Source organism: Saccopteryx bilineata, chromosome 2 (assembly GCF_036850765.1).
Source record: "Saccopteryx bilineata isolate mSacBil1 chromosome 2, mSacBil1_pri_phased_curated, whole genome shotgun sequence".
Classification (NCBI taxonomy): Eukaryota; Metazoa; Chordata; class Mammalia; order Chiroptera; family Emballonuridae; genus Saccopteryx; species Saccopteryx bilineata.
The window spans coordinates 135,674,310-135,688,383 of record NC_089491.1 but is presented as its reverse complement, the minus strand read 5'-3'; the positions used below and the strand labels follow the sequence as shown (position 1 = coordinate 135,688,383).

At 41.9% G+C, this 14,074-nt stretch overlaps 1 pseudogene; it reads left to right on the top strand.

The window, feature by feature from the left end:
• The window catches only part of LOC136322324 (ERO1-like protein alpha), a 15,481-nt pseudogene extending 1,407 nt beyond the window's left edge, over nucleotides 1-14,074 (top strand).

Sequence of the window (14,074 nt, the reverse complement as noted above, 5' to 3'; positions counted from 1 at the left end):
CCAGTTTGGAAATAAAGCAGGGCTCAGACAATTTGTGTACATCAGTGAGAGGGTGGCAAACTGGAAAAAAATCATACACTGAGTGTGCCTCATTTGAGTTCCAAACACAAAGGATTTTTGCCATGCGGGAATGTGTCCCCCATCTCCTGCCACTCTGCTATGGTAAGATTGTCTAATATTTCCAAAGAAGCTGAAATCCAGATTTTTAAAAAGTGAATTCTTCCAAATTGCAAATGTTGGTAACATTTTTTTAAAAAAAGAATTGTTTTTAAAAGCAGGTAACATTTAGCCTGCAAGACACCAATTCCAGGCTCTGGATTAAAGGTTGCTTTGGTCATTGACAGCGTTGTAGGAGAGTGGTTTGGGGGCAGCCTTTTTTTTTTTTTTTTTTTTTTTGTATTTTTCTGAAGTTGGAAATGAGGAGGCAGTCAGACAGACTCCCGCATACGCCTGACTGGGATCCACCCGGCATGCCCACCAGGGGGTGATGCTCTGCCCATCTGGGGCATTGCTCTGTTGCAACCAGAGCCATTCTAGCGCCTGAGGCAGAGGCCACAGAGCCATCCTCAACGCCCGGGCCAACTTTGCTCCAGTGGAGCTTTGGCTGCAGGAGGGGAAGAGAGAGACAGAGAGGAAGGAGAGGGGGAGGGGTGGAGAAGCAGATGTATGCCTCTCCTGTGTGCCCTGGCCGGGAATCGAACCTGGGACTCCTGCACGCCAGGCCAACGCTCTACCACTGAGCCAACCGGCCAGGGCCTGGGGGCAGCCCTTTGATGGGAAGTGAGTCTGGAGCGTTGATTGGAGCTTGTAGCTAATTTTATTTTTTTGTATTTTTCTAAAGTGAGAAACAGGGAGGCAGACAGACAGACTCCTGCATGCGCCCAACTGGGATCAACCCAGCAAGCCCACTAGGGGTGCGATGCACTGCCCATCTGGGGCATTGCTCCATTGCAACCGGAGCCATTCTAGCGCCTGAGGCAGAGGCCATGGAGCCATCCTCAGTGCCTGGGCCACCTTTGCAACAATGGAGCCTTGGCTGAAGGAGGGGAAGAGAGAGAGAGAGATAGAGAGAATGGAAAGGGGGAAGGGTAGAGAAGCAGATGGGCACTTCTCCTGTGTGGCCTGGCCGGGAATCAAATCTGGGACTTCCACATGCGGAGCCAACCAGCAAGGGCCAACTACATTATTTTTAATTCATAGAGTAACTTGGGAAAGTTTGAAGGGACCTGAATGAGATTATGTGGAAGCTGGAGTTTCTCACCCCCATCCATTAAACTACTCTAAGGCATTTGATCAAATCAGTGAACTGAAAATGGTTTGATTCTATGCCCATTGCTTCTAAACAAGAAAACTATGTTAGGGCCCTAAAGAACATTAAACCTCCAAACACAGGGGCATGCACTGGTCCAAAATGGAGGAACTTATCTGTGAACCTTAGTCCTTCCTCTGACCACCAGCAAGGAAGATGATAAGAAAAATCAAGTCATCTACATATCTTGTTTAGACCTAACCTTGTTTCAGTCAGTACCTCTCAAACTCCCATTGCTGTATCTAGAACTATGTGACTCACATTAATAGCCCAGTTCTATATTCTCCCATAAACCCCATGGACCCTACTTGGCAGGGAATTAGTAAGGTAAGAGGCAGAAATGTAATAAATACCAGGGACCCAGGCCTGCTAAGTCTCCTCTCTCTGGCTTAAGGTGATGCTTTTATTGGCGCCACCCCTAGCTTTCTAAAAGCAGAGGATGGCTTCACACACTGACCTGTTGAGGGGCTGGTGATTGCCTCTCCAGCCTTCATCTAGTGGGTCTACTACTGCTCTGGCTCAGAAATCCACTGCACAAAAGGAAGTTCCCACCTGTATGCAATAGAAATGATAAGAGTCAAAACGACTCAGCAAAAGAAAGTACTATATATGAAGGGTGGCATATGTTCCTTCTCAGAGGTTCCATGCCTTAGTAACTCTTGTTCAATAGCATGTGCCAACCAGAATGGTAGAAAGAAAAAACATAAAACATATGTCTGACCAGTGGCGGCACAGTGGATAGAGCATCGAACTGGGACGCTGAGGTCCCAGGCTCAAAAATCACAAGGTCGCCATCTTGAGTGTGGTGTTGCTGCCTTGAGCAGGAGATCATCGACATGATCCCATGGTCACTGGCTCGAACCCCTGGTCAAGACACATATGAGAAGCAATCAATGAACAACCAAAGTGCTGCAATTATGAGGGGTTGCTTTTCATCTCTCTGCCTGCCCCCCTTCTCTCTTTCTCACTGATGCTACAGGAAAAGAAGGGAAGGAGTAAGGGAGGGAAGAAGAGAGGGAGGGAGGGAGGGAGGAAGGGAGGAAGGAAGGGAGGAAGGGAGGAAGGGAGGAAGGGAGGAAAGAAGGAAGGAAGAAAAAGGAAAGAAGGAAGGAAAAGTAAGAAAGGAAGGAAAAGGAAGGAAGGAAGGAAGGAACGACGGAAGGAAGGAAGGAAGGAAGGAAGGAAGGAAGGGAAGGGAAGGGAAGGGAAAGGAAAGGAAAGGAAGGAAAAGGAAGGAAGGAAAGGAAAGGAGAGGAGAGGGGAGGGGAGGGGAGGGGAGGGGAGGGGAGGGGAGGGGAAGGGAAGGGAAGGGAAGGGAAGGGAAGGGAAGGGAAGGGAAGGGAAGGGAAGGGAAGGGAAGGGAAGGGAAGGGAAGGGAAGGGAAAAGAAGGGAAAGGAAGGAAAGGAAAGAAAGGAAAGGAAAGAAAAGGAAAGGAGAAAGGAAAGGAGAAAGGAAAGGAGAAAGGAAAGAAAGAAAGATAGATAGATAAAGGCCCTGGCTGGTTGGCTCAGCAGTAGAGCGTCGGCCTGGTGTGCGTGGGACCCGGGTTCGATTCCTGGCCAGGACACATAGGAGAAGCGCCCATTTGCTTCTCCACCGCCCCCCTCCTTCCTCTCTGTCTCTCTCTTCCCCTCCCGCAGCCAAGGCTCCATTGGAGCAAAGATGGCCCGGGCGCTGGGGATGGCTCCTTGGCCTCTGCCCCAGGCGCTAGAGTGGCTCTGGTTATGGCAGAGCGACGCCCCGGAGGGGCAGAGCATCGCCCCCTGGTGGGCAGAGCGTCGCCCCTGGTGGGCGTGCCGAGTGGATCCCGGTCGGGCGCATGCGGGAGTCTGTCTGACTGTCTCTCCCCGTTTCCAGTTTCAGAAAAGAAAAAAAAAAGAAAGATAAAAGATAACAAAGAAGAGCTAGGTTTTTGTCCTGGCTCTGAGATTGGTAATTATTTCATTTGCAGTGAAGGGGTATTTGTAAAGTGAGAGCAAGGGCTAAAGTGATCTCTAAATATCTTTCTATTTTTATGAATTCTGAATCTACCTAATTCCTAAGCAAAAATTCCTTCTTCCAAAAGTTTTACTCCCTAGTCCAAATTAGAAGTCTAAATTAGTATTATGGTTGCCATAATATACTAATATATTACTAATATATTATTGAGGCCGAGTCTATGAAGTTTCTGTTACATTTTTGCTTCTGGCTTCTCATTTCTAGAACAAGGTAAAAACATTGGTAATCTTAGCTTCAATTTTTAAAAGTCATTTTTAAGATAAAATATGCAATCATACGAAAAAACTAAAACAACAGTCTAATGAACTCATTATGTTCATCACCTATGTTTAACACATTAACATTTTGTTAAATATTTTAAATATAATTTTTATTTCTTTGCTGTTCTGTCCAGTTTTAGGATTTCAAAATGAACTACTCAAACAATATCCATAATTCTCACATCTTTTGGGGAATTTTATGTGTTTGATTTGACATCCCACAACTTTTCTAAAAACCTGAGCTATTTAATGTTGATTTATCCACCTCTTCCTTGAAAAAGATGAAATTTTTTCCTATGTTGTTTCATTGCTCAAAATATCTTGGCTGATAAATGCTAAGGTATATGAATTCTTGGGAACTCCCAGCATGTTACAAATATAAGAATGATTAGTTCCCTGAGTAGTCATAAATAAAATAGGCTATTTGTATAGGTTATTTTATAGTGTTTCTGAGAATCCACTGAACAACCAAAGGCGAGTTCAGATCCATTTATTCATCTGTTTATCAAACATTTACTGAACACCTACTTTGTTCTCGGCTGTGTGCTGAGCAGTGCAGGGAAGATAGAGATGGAAATACATCCCCTTTATGTCAAGGGCTGGGAGACAGATTTGCAAATGGTTGATTGCAATTAAAGATGAGTATTTCAATGAAGTGTTTATGTACAAGGTCAATGTTGAAGAAGGGTTCTAGTTCACAGTGAGGTCCAGATAGTGTCGAGAAGGAGGGTCTGCGAAGATGTTCCTTGGGGAGAAGTTTGCTTGTGCCGTTGAGTTCCCACTCCCCTCATCCCCAGACGGAAAGGCAGTATGTGTGCTGTATCTCCTCCTCAAGATGAAAGCAGGGCTTTTGTGGGACTAGAGAGCTTGAAAATTGTTCCTTGGCCTGACCTGGGGTGGTGCAGTAGATAAAGTGTCGACCTGGAAATGCTGAGGTCACTGGTTCGAAACCCTGGGCTTGCCTGGTCAAGGCACATATGGGAGTTGATGCTTCCTGCTCCTCCCCCCTTCTCTCTCTTCCCCTCTCTCTCTCCTTTCTAAAAATGAATAAAAAATTAAAAAAAAAAAGAAAAAGAAAATTGTTCCTTACAAGTATAAAACACAGGGAACTGCACCAATTCTTACCTACAAACTTTTTTTTTGTGTATGTGACAGAGACAGCAAGAGACACAGAGAGGGGCAGATAGGTACAGACAGACAGGAAGAGAGAGAGATGAGAAGCATCAATTCTTTGTTGCGGCACCTTAGTTGTTCATTGATTGCTTTCTCATATGTGCCTTGACCGGGGGGGCTACAGCAGAGCAAGTGACCCCTTGCTCAAGCCAGCAACCTTGGGCTCAAGCTGATGAGCCTTGCTCAAACCAGATGAGCCTGTGGTCAAGCTGACGACCTCAGGGTTTCAAACCTGGGTCCTCTGTGTCCCAGTCTGATGCTCTATCCACTGACCACCACTTGGTCAGGCTTACCTACAAACTTAAAGAAGCCAGCAGCCACAAAGCAGAGGTGGCTGCATTGGGACCCACTAGTAGTCCCAGATTTGACAGGGATAACAAATGTGTAAATGTTTCCCTGAGCCTGATAGGGGTCACACAGAAGACAGCACGGGGTTGCCTTTGGTCTATTCAAAAGGGCTGTCTGGAGGTGTGGAGAGACCCAGTGACCAGAAAATAGAGATGGACTTAGAAATCCTAGAACCTACAGAGGTTGTCACAAGCAACCATCTGTATCTGTCTAGGACAAAAGCACTCAAATAAGAGGTCTCTAATGATGGCAATCTCCAAAGAAACTTGAATACAGAAAGAAAGTCAGATCCAGGTCATACAGATCCATCCTATCAAAACAGAGCTACCTTATCCTCTCAGCTGTCTAGCCTCCTCCCATTCTCACACAGCAGAGCAAATAGCAGTTCACTAGTGGGAGTGAAGGAGAGGTTGAGGAGAAAGCTGCGGCGGGCAGGCAGCCACCAGACCCCGAGGCCTTATTTAGGGGAGGAGGAGGAGAAGTCTTAGACTATAGAGTGAAGACTAAACTACTTGCTTACCACCTTGGACTGGAAGCATTTTTTTTTCTTTTTTACTAAATCAAGACTCTTTTTTTTTTTTTTTTTTTTTTTACTTAAAGCAACTGTCAGTTATAGAAGAATGAACCAAAAAGTCAGGGAATCTGCTCAATTTTCCATTCAGGGACAGGGGAAGATTATCACCTCACAGTAACTATTTTTAAAAGATAGTAAAACCCAAAAAGTAAAGTTTTTTGATCACATCCTATGAATCTTGCATTTAACATTTGACTCCATCTTGATATATCTTAGTTTATTTCTGTTCTTTGTTTTTTGATTATAAGTGATTCCATAAGTTGTTTTTAGTTTTTAAAAAATGCATTATATTTCTCATGACTTTTTTTCTTTATTTTTTCTCCTCTCTCCTGCTAATTCCAGTGCTGCTCCCAAGAAGGGTTCATTAGATAGTGTTGATCGACAGTACTCGTGTTCCTATTTTCAGAACTTGGCAGAAATATGAACTAGAAATTTGATAATGATGTTTTGCTTGTAATTATTGCTGCTATCACTGTTCAACTTGTGTCAGTATTCAGTCTCTGTGAGAAGATGCCATCCAGCTGTCCTAGTTACAGATCTGAGTGTCTTGTTCTTTAAGCATTGTAGCTACTATTGGCCACAGGCCTTTTTGGAGTGAAAAACTCCTTTCTTCACCTGCTGGCTCCTAACCCTTTTGTGATTTTGAGTGCAATCCTCTAGAGTGACAGTGGGATGGGGGAAAGGAATTCTGCCTTGCAACTCTCTAAGTGGTTACAGGAAGCTTTTCACAACAGTTTTCTGGCTTCTGGCCAGAACTCATTAATCATTCTACTGTCTAAAAAGGCCTTATCCCTCTTCAGGGGCCACTTGACTAATGTTGATGGCAAAGTTTTCCTGACATCCTTCCTAAAGAAAGTAAGAAAGAAGTGATTCCTTCCAAATAAGTTCTCCCACCATCAAAGAAAAAGAAAAGAATCAAAAGAAAGTTTGAGATATCCTAAGAACAAAGGAGAGAGAGGAAATCAATCAAAATGAACAAAGTAAGGCGAAAAATAAGATCCAAGCGACAGACTAGTGGTGAAAAATAAGCTTTCCTTCACTAATATTATATTGTATTTCCTCTTTGAATTTCCTCAAGTTTTAGGGCTACTGCTTATAGTATATTCCTTATTTTAGAAACAATGTAATATTATATGGACACCATCAGGACTAAAGTTCCATTTCTAACAGTAGCTCTAGTTACTTTATCTAAGCCAGTTACATTATGTAAGTTTCCTTTAACTGATTTGTACAGCAAGAGAAAAGTAACAACAGGTACCCCAAGGGTTAATTCCACAAAACTTAGATCACATCTGTGCAGAGCGGTTTGGGAACCTATATAAATGTTGGTTCTAATCTATGTCATTTTGATATTATTTTTTTATTTGTTCAAGAAGGTTACCAAATGCCTCGTCTTCCCAGTTATATCGAAAACACTTCTAAAACAGGAACTTAGATTTCCTGCACTTAGCTGTCTGTCATAACACAGTCCCAAATTCACAAAAGGCATTGGATAAATACACACTGAATTGAACTAAAGTGATCTGCCCTCCCAAAGATAGGAATAGTGGAATGCCTCTCTGTACAGGTTCTGAGAAAGAATGTCAAGGCATATGGGGGGGGGGGGGGGCAAATGCAAAAGAAATGAAAAAAAGCAAAAGAAATGAAAAAAAAAAGTTCAGAGAAATATAATGTCAGCCACATAAAATTTTTTACACACTTAAACCCTGTCCTAGAGAAAGTAATTCAGCCGAGAAAAGAACAGCATTAATGTGCAGCAGGGGTAGTCTCCCAAGATACGTCATCAGGATTGAACAAGGACTTCTTTCAGAAACTGCTCAGAGACAGACATGCTCTCAATATTCAAACTTCACTCTTTTTCTTTTTCCCTTTAACTTTCCCCAAGGCTCAGGAAATTTATGAATCACTGTATTATGTTCTTAAATTAGTTTTTCATCAATATTTTTATTATTTTTTGGCCCTACAGTTCACCCATACTTTTCACTATCCAAATAATTTTGAAAGATTTTGAGATTTTATAGTGATTGTCTGAGGAATTTTGGAAAAAAAAATAGTAAAAATACAAATAATAATGTTAATAATAGTATTTAAATTACATATTTATGATACTGTTTTTCTAAGAATGTAGGCACTTACAGAGAATTTTCCTAGCAATTCAAGACAGCAGTGGACAAACTCTAGCAGGAGACATTTTAAGATTGTTCAAGGGAAAGATGAGAATGAACAGAGGAAATGCCGTTTGCCTGGTACTAGTGGGTGATCCAGATTGACCTGGAGAATCCTACTAGCAAGGAAATGATTGGATTCTCTGAATCAATTTCAGGTACTTGAGAAGCAAGTTATGGTTGATTTCAGAATTTTGTGCGGGCTAAGTCCCATGCTATTTCTAGTAAGAGTGTGTCTCCCCCTAAAGGGGAAATAGAGAATTTGTTCCTTCAGGCTTCTTGCTCAGGGTTCAATAGTAATTAATTCTTCATTCATTCATTCCATCCATTCAAGAAATGCTTATTAAATCCTATTAATGTGCTGTTCTTTATGATAGTTGATGATAATATCTATCCAGCTGAAAAGAATATCAACATGGTCCTTGCCTCCAGGGAAATAGTAATTTAGTGTGAAAAATAAACATTAGATAAAGAAACTTCGGATGACTAAAAAATCACAGTACAGATAAGAAAAATGTTGGCGGGCAATATGGCCATTCAGTTGAGTACTTTAATTATACTAGAAGGTCGATGAAAACTTTTCTGAGCACAGACCTGGAAGATGCATAGATACAACCAGATCAGAAGTGTGGCGGAGGTGCAGGGTGTGGGTTTTCCAGCAAGTTAGAAAGAGTATATTCAAAGGCTCCAAGAGGGAAAGAGCTTAGGAAGTTGGAAGAAGAGAAAGAGGCCAGATTAAGCAGGTGGGAGACAAGTTGGGGCTGGAAAGGTAGAGATAGATGCTCCAGATCAGGCAGCGTCTCGGGGGACAGGTTAAGGATTCTAAACTTTATCCATTAATATTCTGTCCATATTGATAGGTTTTATAATCACACCTGTGGGGGGTTGTTTGTTTTGGGTTTTTTTAGCGAGAAAGAGAGAGAGAGAGAGACAGACAGACTGGAAGGGAGAGAGATGAGAAACATCAATTCTTCATTGCAGCACCTTAGTTGTTCATTGATTGCTTTCTCGTATGTGCCTTGACTGGGGCTCCAGCCAAGCCAGTAACCCATTGTTCAAGCCAGTGACCTTCGGCTCAAGCCAGTGACCCCACACTCAAGCTGGCAACTTCGGGGTTTTGAACCTGGGTTCTCAGTGTCCCAGTATGACACTGTTCACTGCACCATCGCCTGGTCAGGCTCACATCTGTGTTTTAAAGCAGTGGTCGTCAACCTTTTTTGGGCCATGGGCCAGTTTAATGTCAGAAAATATTTTCACAAACTGGCCTTTAGGGTGGGACGGATAAATGTATCACGTGACCAAGACAAGCGTCAAGAGTGAATCTTAGACGGATGTAACAGAGGGAATCTGGTCATTTTTAAAAAATAAAACATCGTTCAGACTTAAATATAAATAAAATGGAAATAATGTAAGTTATTTATTCTTTCTTTGTGGACTGGTACCAAATGGCCCACGGACCGGTACCGGTCCGTGGCCCGGGGCTAGGGGACCACTGTTTTAAAGGATCACTTTGATTTTCTGATAAAGAATGGATTATAGAAAGGGAAGGCAAGGATTAAAATAGGGAAAACAGAAATTAGGTGATCTATGCAAGAAATAATGGGGTCTTAGACTAGGGTAGTGGCCATAAAATGGATAGAAGTGGGTAAATTTGAAATATTTTAAGGTAAGAATTGATAAAACTTGGTTATTTATTACAAACTGAAGATGAAGGGGTACAGATTGCCAAGAATGATTCCTAAATTTTTGCTGTGAGCTCCTGTGTAAACTGAGGAGCCATTTATAAAAATAGAAACTGGATAAAAAATGTGGGTAGGGGGCACAGGGGAGGAAGGATCTGATCAAAGATTAATCAGATATTTACTCCTACTATATGGAAGGCATTTATTTGGCACTAGACACTGGCAGTTAAAAAATGGAGGCAGGGCCTGACCTGTGGTGGCGCAGTGGATAAAGCATTGACCTGGAGCGCTGAGGTTGCCAGTTCAAAACCCTGCACTTGTCTGGTCAAGGCACATATAGGAGTTGATGCTTCCTGCTCCTCCCCCTTTCTCTCTCTCTCTCTCTCTCTCTTGCTCTCATTCTCTCTCCTTTCTAAAATGAATAAATAGAAAATTAAAAAAAAAAAAGTGGAGGCAGGCCCTGGCCGGTTGGCTCAGTGGTAGAGCATCGGCCTGGTGTGTGGATGCCTTGGGTTTGATTCCCAGTCAGGGCACACAGGAGAAGCTCCCATCTGCTTCTCCCCCCTCCTCCCAGCTCTCTCTCTCTCTCTCTCTCTGTCTCTCTCTCTCTCTTCCCCTCCTGTAGCCTTTGCCAGTAAGGGGCTTGCCAGGTGGATCCCAGTTGGGGCTCATGTGAAAGTCTGTATCTGCCTTCCCTACTTCCACTTAATTAAAAAATAGTGGAGGCAATACAGGTTCCCCATCTGCAAAAAACTTTTGGCTAACAGATTTATATTTTAATAATTCATGATACCATTAATAGATTACTTCAATATAATGTATATACACAAGAATGAACAATGTCCAAAAGGAGCCCAGAAAAAGAGTCACTTTCACACAGACCAAGAGGTTCAGAAAAGAACTTTTAGAATAGATGATAACTGAACAAAATTTAAGGACTAGAGGGAGTAAATACGATAGTGAAAGCAATGAGGAGAGATTGGTCTTACCAGACATCTAAAATACTATAAAGCTTTCATAATGAAGACAGTGTAGAATTGGTACATGAATAGACAGACATACTAATGAAACATAATTGTTAGTCTATGCACCAGTCCAGTTCATAAAGAAATTTGAGGACCTGGCTGGTTGGCTCAGTGGTAGAGCATCGGCCCAGCATGTAGAAGTCCTGGATTCAATTCTTTTTTTTTTCTTTTTTTCTTTTAAAGATTTCTTTTTTATTTTATTTTTTTATTCATTTTAGAGGGGAGAGAGAGAGACAGAGAGGGAGAGAGAGAGACAGAGAGAGAAGGTGGGGAGGAGCTGTAAGTATCAACTCCCATATGTGCCTTGACCAGGCAAGCCCAGGGTTTCAAACCGGCAACCTCAGCATTTCCAGGTCGATGCTTTATCCACTGCACCACCACAGGTCAGGCTTTTTTTTTTTTTAATTTTTATTATTATTTTTTAATTTTTTTAAATTTATTCATTCCAGAGAGTAGAGGGAGAGACAGAGAGAGAGAGAGAGAGAAAGAGAGAGAGGAGAGACAGAGAAAGAGAAGGAGGGAGGAGCTGGAAGCATCAACTCCCATATGTGCCTTGACCAGGCAAGCCCAGGGTTTTGAACCGGCGACCTCAGCATTTCCAGGTCGACGCTTTATCCACTGCGCCACCACAGGTCAGGCTTCAATTCTTGGTCAGAGGAAAAACAACCATTGGTTTCTCCACCTCTCCCTCTCCTCTGTCTGTCTTTCTGTCTCTCTCTCCATCTCCCCACCTCCTGCAGCCATGGCTCAAATGGTTTGAGCACATTGGTCCTGGGCACTGAGAGTGGCTCCATGGCCTGGCCTCAGGCACTAAAATGGCTCGGTTGCTGAGCAATGCCCCAGATGGACAGAAAATCACCCCATAGAGGGCTTGCCAGGTGGATAACAGTTGCATCCGGGAGTCTGTCTCTCTGCCTCCCCGCCTCCCACTTAATAAAAAAAATTAAAAAATAAGAAAAAGAAATTTGATATATAATAACGATGTTACAAAACAATGAAAAAATATAGTTTTAAATAAATGTTGTTGAAACAACTGAGTATCCTTTGGAAAAAGGTAAACTTTGATCCATAACTTATACTGCACACCAAGATAACTTCACATGGATCAGTTAACTAAACATAACAATAATGGAAACCCTAAAAACTATAAAAAAAACATTGGGGAGATTTCCTTATATTTAGAACCATGGGGCAATGGGAAAGCATTTATATGATTCAAAATCTAGAATCAATAAAAGACTGATAAATTCTATTACATTTTTTTAAATTGTGTGGCCCCAATACCATAAGTAAAACCAAAGAGAAATAATTCACTGGACAAAATATTTGCAACTATACAGCAGGAAAGAGCTAATCTCTCTGGTTGTGCAAACTGCCAAGAACTAACTTCATTGTGTAGTTTTATTGTTTTTTTATTTTATTTATTCATTTTTAGAGAGGAGAGACAGAGAGAAGTGGGTAGGAGCTGGAAGCATCAACTCCCATATGTGCCTTGACCAGGCAAGCCCAGGGTTTCGAACCGGTGACCTCAGCATTTCCAGGTCGACGTTTTATCCACTGCGCCACCACAGGTCAGGCGTGTAGTTTTATTGTTAATAGTAATACTGGTATTTTGAAAGTGTTTTATGAGTATGATAAAGTAAGTTCCATGTAAGAAGTAATAAAAATGTAAAATCAAATAATTAAAAATTTTAGTGTTTAAATTTATTTTTATTTTATTTTATTATTATTTTTTTTTTTTTTTACTTTTTTTTTTTTTTTGTATTTTTCTGAAGCTGGAAATGGGGAGAGACAGTCAGACAGACTCTCGCATGCACCCGACCGGGATCCACCCGGCACGCCCACCAGGGGCGATACTCTGCCCATCCGGGGGCGATGCTCTGCCGCGACCAGAGCCACTCTAGCACCTGGGGCAGAGGCCAAGGAGCCATCCCCAGCGCCCGGGCCATCTTTGCTCCAATGGAGCCTCGGCTGCAGGAGGGGAAGAGAGAGACAGAGAGGAAGCGGGGGGGGGGGGGGGGGGGGGAGCAAATGGGCGTTTCTCCTATGTGCCCTGGCTGGGAATCGAACCTGGGTCCCCCGCACGCCAGGCCAACGCTCTACCACTGAGCCAACCAGCCAGGGCCTTAAATTTAAATTTAATCTGTAAGCTATAGGTATTCTGAAGAAGGCAATAATCTCACTGAAGAATGTAAACAAGCTAAATAATTTGGAGCTACGGATGAATCTGTGAATGAAGAAAACAGAAGATTATTCTTTAGTGGGCCAAATGTGATGCTTTCTCAGAAAACTTTTGTGAAGCTGATGACCTATAGAACCCCAATACTGAATATATAGATTGTTCATAATTCTAAACATTATACACAGTTAAAAGGGACTAGATGCTTAGAAAATAGTGAACACAATCCTCTAAGAAGAAAATTGTTACAAGTCACAATTAAAAGGCCTTTAGATATTTTGGCTTTGATCAAAGGAAGTGTAAAGAACATTTTCCACTGACGGTTAGGAGGTCTCTGTGTAAAAACAAAAATGGTATTCTCCAGACTTATATCTGGACTACATGCAAGCATTAATGTACATTTAGTGCAAGATAGCATTTAAAGATGTGTTTTGAAAAGACATGGGGACACAGTAGAGAATTTCACCTGGTTTTTTTTTTGTTTTTTTTTTTTTTTTACAGAGGCAGAAATAGACAGGGTCAGACAGACAGGAACAGAGAGAGATGAGAAGCATCAATCATTAGTTTTTCATTGCGCATCGCGACTTCTTAGTTGCTTGTTGATTGCTTTCTCATATGTGCCTTGACCGTGGGCCTTCAGCAGACCAAGTAACCCCTTGCTGGAGCCAGAGACCTTGGGTCCAAGCTGGTGAGCTTTTTGCTCAAACTAGATGAGCCCGCGCTCAAGCTGGTGACCTCGGGGTCTCGAACCTGGGTCCTTCTGCATCCCAGTCCGACTCTCTATCCACTGCGCCACTGCCTGGTCAGGCTCACCCGTGGGTTTGATGGAATTTTGACTGAAGGGGAAAATCCAAGAGAACTTGTATTTTCTCTACTTAAAAGAGTTAAGGCCTTTATCTAAAGTACTACCATTCTCTGGACACCCAGATTTTCACTCGTTCATTGGAAATGAAGTTTAACATTTAGAAAACAAAGTTATTCTTGCAAATATTTTATGAAGTCAAATAATTTCTTTTGAATTTTTATGAAATTTACTTTTTGTTTGGCATAGAAAAAGAAGCAAGATAATTACAGGCAGGCTTTAGGTTGCATTTTAGAAACCTTTCCAAAATTAGGATGGTGTTGGTTAGCTTAAATGTCAACTGTGGGAAATATTTAGACTCAGGGTTTGAGCATCGCTTTGAAGATCTTGTTTTCAAAGAAACTGAGAGCAAATATGCAGAAAGTGGGCCAAGTTATGAATATCATCTAACGGACAAGAAAGAGTATCATTGTTTAATGCATTTGGAAGAATTTCAAAAGTGTAAAAAAATTGGAAAAGTTCAGAAATTTGCTGTAAAGTATTCATTTAAAAAATTAG